The sequence below is a fragment of the Nylanderia fulva genome, unplaced genomic scaffold (genome assembly GCF_048542155.1).
Source record: "Nylanderia fulva isolate GAGA-0341 unplaced genomic scaffold, ASM4854215v1 Scaffold629, whole genome shotgun sequence".
Classification (NCBI taxonomy): domain Eukaryota; kingdom Metazoa; phylum Arthropoda; class Insecta; order Hymenoptera; family Formicidae; genus Nylanderia; species Nylanderia fulva.
In genome coordinates this window covers 5,001-12,500 of record NW_028190731.1, presented here as the reverse complement: position 1 = coordinate 12,500, position 7,500 = coordinate 5,001, and the positions used below count along the sequence as shown (strand labels likewise).

Below are 7,500 nucleotides of genomic sequence, written 5' to 3'. Positions count from 1 at the left end.
GGAGGTTGCGTGTCTCGCGAGAACGTACGTTCGACTCTCGCGTCGTCTCGTATTCCTCTTCGCCGGGGATTACGGTGCGGCTCTTCTCGTTCGTCGCCGAACGCGCGCAAAATTAACGCACACTTATTTATTACGAGCACAGCATTGCCACGAGTCGGTGTCGCAAGACCGAATAGGCTCTTATGTGGCGCGCACGCCTCTAGTGTGTTGGCCGCGCGGTTCCCTCTAGTTTCGTACGCAGCAGCGGAATCGTCGCGCTTACCGAGCATCTACTCCACGGATACGAGTTTGCGGGAAGAGTTGCTTCTTCCCGCTCGCTTTGTACGCCGTAGCAAAATCTTATTGCTGGTCGTGTGCGGTTAAACGCGTACGAACCAGACAGAACAGTCCTCGACGTCTAAGCATCGCCATCGTCGATCTAGCGTCAGGGTGAATCGCGCGGTCTCTCGAGACCGCGCATCATAACATTTGGGAGAATAAGAACACGAGTATTTTGATCTTGTGGATTTTTGAACGGAGAGGAGGAGGAAGAAGAGAGGCGGCGGCGTCGGGGGTTTACTCTCGCCTCCGTCGTTCTCTCGTACGCTTTACATAATAGCGTTAAACACAGCAGAGTGTCGCCGACCGGCTGAGCAAGACCGGCGGCAAATAAAATGGCACATACGAGCGTGTCGCGCGCGCGTCGGTGTTTCGGCATCGAACGCGCGCGCGCGCGAAAAAGAGCTAGCGACGAGTCTTCGGGCACGCTCGCGAGTTACTCCCTTGCGAGTAACCGAACACGAAGCTCCCTGGTTGATCCTGCCAGTAGTCATATGCTTGTCTCAAAGATTAAGCCATGCATGTCTCAGTGCATGCCGAATTAAGGTGAAACCGCGAATGGCTCATTAAATCAGTTATGGTTCATTAGATTGTACCCACATTTACTTGGATAACTGTGGTAATTCTAGAGCTAATACATGCAAAACAGAGTCCCGACCAGTGATGGAAGGGACGCTTTTATTAGATCAAAACCAATCGGTGGCGGGCGGCTCGCCGTTCGTCCACCGTTTATTTTGGTGACTCTGAATAACTTTGTGCTGATCGCACGGTCCTAGCACCGGCGACGCATCTTTCAAATGTCTGCCTTATCAACTGTCGATGGTAGGTTCTGCGCCTACCATGGTTGTAACGGGTAACGGGGAATCAGGGTTCGATTTCGGAGAGGGAGCCTGAGAAACGGCTACCACATCCAAGGAAGGCAGCAGGCGCGCAAATTACCCACTCCCGGCACGGGGAGGTAGTGACGAAAAATAACGATACGGGACTCATCCGAGGCCCCGTAATCGGAATGAGTACACTTTAAATCCTTTAACGAGGATCCATTGGAGGGCAAGTCTGGTGCCAGCAGCCGCGGTAATTCCAGCTCCAATAGCGTATATTAAAGTTGTTGCGGTTAAAAAGCTCGTAGTTGAATCTGTGTCGCACACCGTCGGTTCACCGCTCGCGGTGTTTAACTGGCGTGATGTGGGACGTCCTACCGGTGGGCTTAGCCTCGCGAGGGGCGGCCCAACTAATATCCCGTCGCGGTGCTCTTTACTGAGTGTCGAGTCGGGCCGGTACGTTTACTTTGAACAAATTAGAGTGCTTAAAGCAGGCTACCTTTGCCTGAATACTGCGTGCATGGAATAATGGAATAGGACCTCGGTTCTATTTTGTTGGTTTTCGGAACCCCGAGGTAATGATTAATAGGGACAGATGGGGGCATTCGTATTGCGACGTTAGAGGTGAAATTCTTGGATCGTCGCAAGACGGACAGAAGCGAAAGCATTTGCCAAAAATGTTTTCATTAATCAAGAACGAAAGTTAGAGGTTCGAAGGCGATCAGATACCGCCCTAGTTCTAACCATAAACGATGCCAGCTAGCGATCCGCCGAAGTTCCTCCGATGACTCGGCGGGCAGCTTCCGGGAAACCAAAGCTTTTGGGTTCCGGGGGAAATATGGTTGCAAAGCTGAAACTTAAAGGAATTGACGGAAGGGCACCACCAGGAGTGGAGCTTGCGGCTTAATTTGACTCAACACGGGAAACCTCACCAGGCCCTGACACCGGAAGGATTGACAGATTGATAGCTCTTTCTTGATTCGGTGGGTGGTGGTGCATGGCCGTTCTTAGTTGGTGGAGCGATTTGTCTGGTTAATTCCGATAACGAACGAGACTCTAGCCTGCTAAATAGGCGTACCCTATGGTATCGCGGAACTTTTGAAAGAAAATCTGCCCGATTTTTTAGAAGAAGTGCCACTATTTGAAAGAAATAAAATGTTCTTTCAACAAGACGGTGCTTGACCACACAACGCCAGGATTGTAACAAACTACTTGAACGAGCAGTGTTCGAGATTCGAACGGTAATAACCCGCGGACAAGAAAGCGTTAAAATATTCATGCATCTCGATCATGCCTCATGCAGCATGCATATAATTTATTAATTAATATCGTGGTCTAACATGCGTATTTTAAATTATATTTAAATTAGCGCTCGGCCGCGAGAGTATACGGATACTCCGCGCCTTCGAAAACAAGCGCTTAAAACAGTCTAAATTGTAAACACCGCTGTCGCGCGAGAGGAGAGAAAAACAAGTAAATAATTACAGTAAACGTTCCTTCACCCTTAATATCACAATAGAACGACAGCAAATGTACTCGAATATTCTAGAATTACAAGGCGTATATAAGCCTCCTCTCTCGCGACCGCGGCGCTTTTTCCGATTGCTCATCGCGAATAAAGTGTGTTCATACGATAAAGATTGCTTGTCTTTGTCTAATTCATTACCGTTGCTTGCGGACACTTAGTAATTTACGACTCGGCTAATTCTCTCGGTAAATTCGGTGCGGTATATTAATTGTAATTTTTGTTAATAGTTTATATAAATATATTTTTTTTGTGAACGTTACGCGTGTGTCGAGTGTTGTGTCTATTTCTCGGTCTCGCTTCCGACCACGTCCTATCCATCTTTCCGTCGCGCACAAGCAGTTTCCTGGACGTTGGATGGGTCGGTATGGCCCGATACGTTGGCCCGCAAGATCCCCGGACCTTAATTCTCTTGATTTCTTTTTATGGGGATACTGTAAGGAATCAATATACAAAACGCTTCCCGAGAACGTCGACGACTTAGAAACCAGATTGCGATATGTAATTTGGAATATCGAAGAGGAAGTAATGGAGAACGTCCAATTAAATTTATTTAAACGCATGCGAGCTTGCATAAGGATGGATGGTGGTCATTTTGAGCACCTATTATAAATTAATCCGCTCTTTTCAGAGCGACCAAAGTCAATCCGCTCTTTTCAGAGCGACCAAAGTCAATCCGCTCTTTTCAGAGCGACCAATACATTTATACATGGAACATCTTGTTCGCAAAACATAATCATTTTTCTCACGTCTCGCTTAAAAAGAAAGGGCAAAACGGGCGGATAATGTTAAGTCATTAAAAAAAATGTATTATAACGTAAAAAATTATAATACGTTATAATATGCCTTTTTTAATAACATAATTATTATACGTTTTAATACATGTCTCGCGTCAATCACATGTTCGGCAACGCCGCGTGATTGTTATCGTCTAGACGTGTCGCGAAGCGTCGCGACGCGTTGCGTCATCCGTCGCCGCAGTCTGTTGTCGTGTCCTTGCCGTGTAAACAATTGTCGTCCGCATCGAGTAACGTGTGCCTTTTTACAAGTAATTTTTAATAATTAATCGGTACACTGAGAGAATTTTCTCTTAAAATTTACCCTAAAAGTTATGGTAATTGTGAGACAATACGGTATGAAAAGAATTTTATTAAAATTTCTCTGATTAATATTTATCACATTAAAAATAATATCTATCACAATAAAATATGAAATATGTGTGATTAATTTTACTAAACTGTATAGTAAAATTAATCAAACATATTTTATATTTTCTTGTGATACATATTATTATTTTTAATATAATAAATAGTAGAGAAATTCTAATAAAATTCTTTCCACATTGTTGAAGATTCGTTCTTCGGATCGAATCCTCGAGGACGATCGAATTTTCTAGAATGTTTTTTTGTTAAATTCCTTAGTGTTTACGCCAAGGAAACACGTGAAACCAACGTGTACACTCGCCGCTAATTGGCGTGTGTACATCGCCTGATTTTCTGATGGTCCAATCGAGGACCCCGATCGGCTGCCGCCCTACGCGAGCTCCGAAATTCGCGCAGCCCTCGAGTCAGTCCTCGAGAGAGCGAGCGCCGAGAAACATAAGTCTCGGTACGCGACGAACTTGTAGAAAGTGAATAAACTAATTTATAAGAGTTTTAACAAGGCTCTGTAATATAAATATAAATTTAACGTATAAGACGGGCAACAAGAGCCAAATCGCGGATGACAATGCGTTATCCTAACGAAACTAAATAATTTTCCGTTAGAATTAAATACCGGTGCACAAGGCACCAAATTTTACTTGGACACGGCCAAGATTTTAAAATATAAAATAATCTTATATTTGAGATTTAATTTCAATACCCCCTTTTTTTTTAACCCCCCTACGGAAATTAAATAAATGAATGCAAGAGAAACATATAGATCCGAAAATCGGGGATTCCCGATTCAGCGATTTTCGGATCTATATTTTTCTCTTGCATTCATTTATTTAATTTCCGTAGTGGGGTTAAAAAAAAAAAAAAAAAAAAAAAGGGGGTATTGAAATTAAATCTCAAATATGAGATTATTTCATATTTTAAAATCTTGGCCGTGTCCAAGTAAAATTTGGTGCCTTGTGCACCGGTATTTAATTCTAACGGAAAATTATTTAGTTTCGTTAGGATAACGCATTGTCATCCGCGATTTGGCTCTTGTTGCCCGTCTTATACGTTAAATTTATATTTATATTACAGAGCCTTGTTAAAACTCTTATATTGATACACGCTGGCTTAAAAATGCGTTTGTTTACCAACATTAATATATATAACAGAGAAAAGTATAGAATCGAAAGGATTTGAATAGCTCAGCTGGAAGAGCAGTCGCCCGGCAAGCGAAAGGTCTCGGGTTCGTTTCCCGATTCAGCGATTTTCGGATCTATATTTTTCTCTTGCATTCATTTATTTAATTTTGGTAGGGGGGTTAAAAAAAAAAAGGGGGTATTGAAATTAAATCTCAAATATGAGATTATTTCATATTTTAAAATCTTGGCCGTGTCCAAGTAAAATTTGGTGCCTTGTGCACCGGTATTTAATTCTAACGGAAAATTATTTAGTTTCGTTAGGATAACGCATTGTCATCCGCGATTTGGCTCTTGTTGCCCGTCTTATACGTTATGCGAGCGCAAGCGCCGAAAGGCGCGTTCAATCGAGACATTGTCGCGGAGAGCGAACGATCGAAAAGTCCTATTGTACGATAAAATATTATCACGATAGCCGTATGGCGAATGTCAAACAACGATAATTAGCATTAATTAAGAAGGAAACAAACGAAATGCCGGGACAATAAGGTATAAGCACCGACGGTACCTCCGGGCCGGGCGGCACCTCCGGGCCGGGCGGCACCTCCGGGTCGGGCGGCACCTCCGGGCCGGGCGACACCTCCGGGAACCACGGCCGACCGGCGGCACCTCCGGGCCGGGCGGCACCTCCGGGCCGGGCGACACCTCCGGGAACCACGGTCGACCGGCGACACCTCCGGACCGGGCGACACCTCCGAGAACCACGGCCGACCGGCGACACCTCCGGGACGGGCGGCACCTCCGGACGACCGAATGATCTCTCGAAGTCAGACGACCGCCGGCGGTACCTCCGGAACACTTAACGACGATTTACGGCGCCGCAACGAGGAGAGCTACGTAAAAACGTTTCGGACGAAAGTTACTATTCGGCGCTCGCTCGACATGAGGGCGCTGTCCGATTACTAACTCGAAACGTGTCTCTCAAACCCACGTGTCGGAGACATATATTTCGAATTATTACGGATGATACGCAACACGCAAGCTGCGGTGACCGCGATTACGGTACGAAACACTCGCCCGATGCGAAATCACGCGCGCGGCAACCGAGACGGCTCGTTACGGGCGTGATTATACGTGCGGCACCACATAACGGCCGGCGTCAACTTAGGGGACGGACGGCACCTCCGGGACGGGCGACACCTCCGGACGACCGAATGATTTCACCAAGTCCGTCGCCCGCCGGCGGTACCTCCGGGGCACTTGACGGCGAGTAGCGCCGCTACGAGAAGATAATGCTACGATACGGAAATACGTTTCGGACAAAGGTTTCGTACTTTTCGACGCTCCGCACGACCGCGCGACACGATTATTACGATATCTGCTAATTCTCGGTTACCACTCGTCGGATGCACAATCTTCGAGATTCTACGACCGATACGTGGACGAATGCAGGCAGGATGCCGATAAGCGAAGCCGGAGTGTTTGCACGAATAAACTTTCCGATGCGTCCTCATTTATTTAATCTCATTTAGCTCGCTCGTTAGCGGTACAAGCGAGAACTCGGGAACAGGCGCAAGTTCGCTCGCAGCGCGTTGCTCTCGCCGGCGAGCGAGAAATTTTTCCAGGCCCGATAGCGGCGTGTTGCCTTGTATGCGGGCGACACCTCCGGCGGCACGCGCCGCCCGTAACCCAAGTACGATCGCGGCGTGTTGCTTTCGTTGGCGGGCGACACCTCCGGCCGCACAAGCCGCTTTTTCCAAGTTCGCTCGCGGCGTGTTGCTTTCGCCGGGCGAGCGACAAATTCTTCCAAGTCCGTTCGCGGCGTGTTGCTTTCGCCGGGCGAACGAGAAATTCATCCAAGTCCGTTCGCGGCGTGTTGCTTTCGCCGGGCGAGCGAGAAATTCTTCCAAGTCCGTTCGCGGCGTGTTGCTTTCGCCGGGCGAGCGACAAATTCTGCCAAGTCCGTTCGCGGCGTGTTGCTTTCGTTGGCGGGCGAGAAATTCTTCCAAGTCCGTTCGCGGCGTGTTGCTTTCGTTGGCGGGCGACCTCCCGGCGGCACGCGCCGCCCGTACCATAATCCGTTCGCGGCGGTTGCTTCGTGCCGGTACGACCCCCTCGGCCGCACAAGCCGCTTTCCAAGTTCGCTCGCGGCGTGTTGCTTTCGCCGGCGAGGCGACAAATTCTTCCAAGTTCGCTCGCGGCGTGTTGCTTTCGCCGGGCGAGCGAGAAAATTCCTTCCAATCCGTTCGCGGCGTGTTTGCTTTCGCCGGGCGAGCGAGAAATTCATCCAAGTCCGTTCGCGGCGTGTTGCTTTCGCCGGGGCGAGCGAGAAATTCATCCAAGTCCGTTCGCGGCGTGTTGCTTTCGCCGGGCGAGCGACAAAATTCTTCCAAGTTCGCTCCGGCGTGTTGCTTTCGCCGGGCGAGCGAGAAATTCTTCCAAGTCCGTTCGCGGCGTGTTGCTTTCGCGGGCGAGCGAGAAATTCTCCAAGTCCGTTCGCGGCGTGTTGCTTTCGCCGGGCGAGCGACAAATTCTTCAAGTTCGCTCGCGGCGTGTTG

General features: G+C 48.1%; 1 pseudogene; it reads left to right on the top strand.

Annotated features, from left to right (window-relative positions):
* Positions 1-788: 788 nt before the first annotated feature.
* Positions 789-1,969, top strand: LOC146720714 (small subunit ribosomal RNA; annotated as a pseudogene).
* The last annotated feature ends 5,531 nt before the right edge of the window (positions 1,970-7,500 follow it).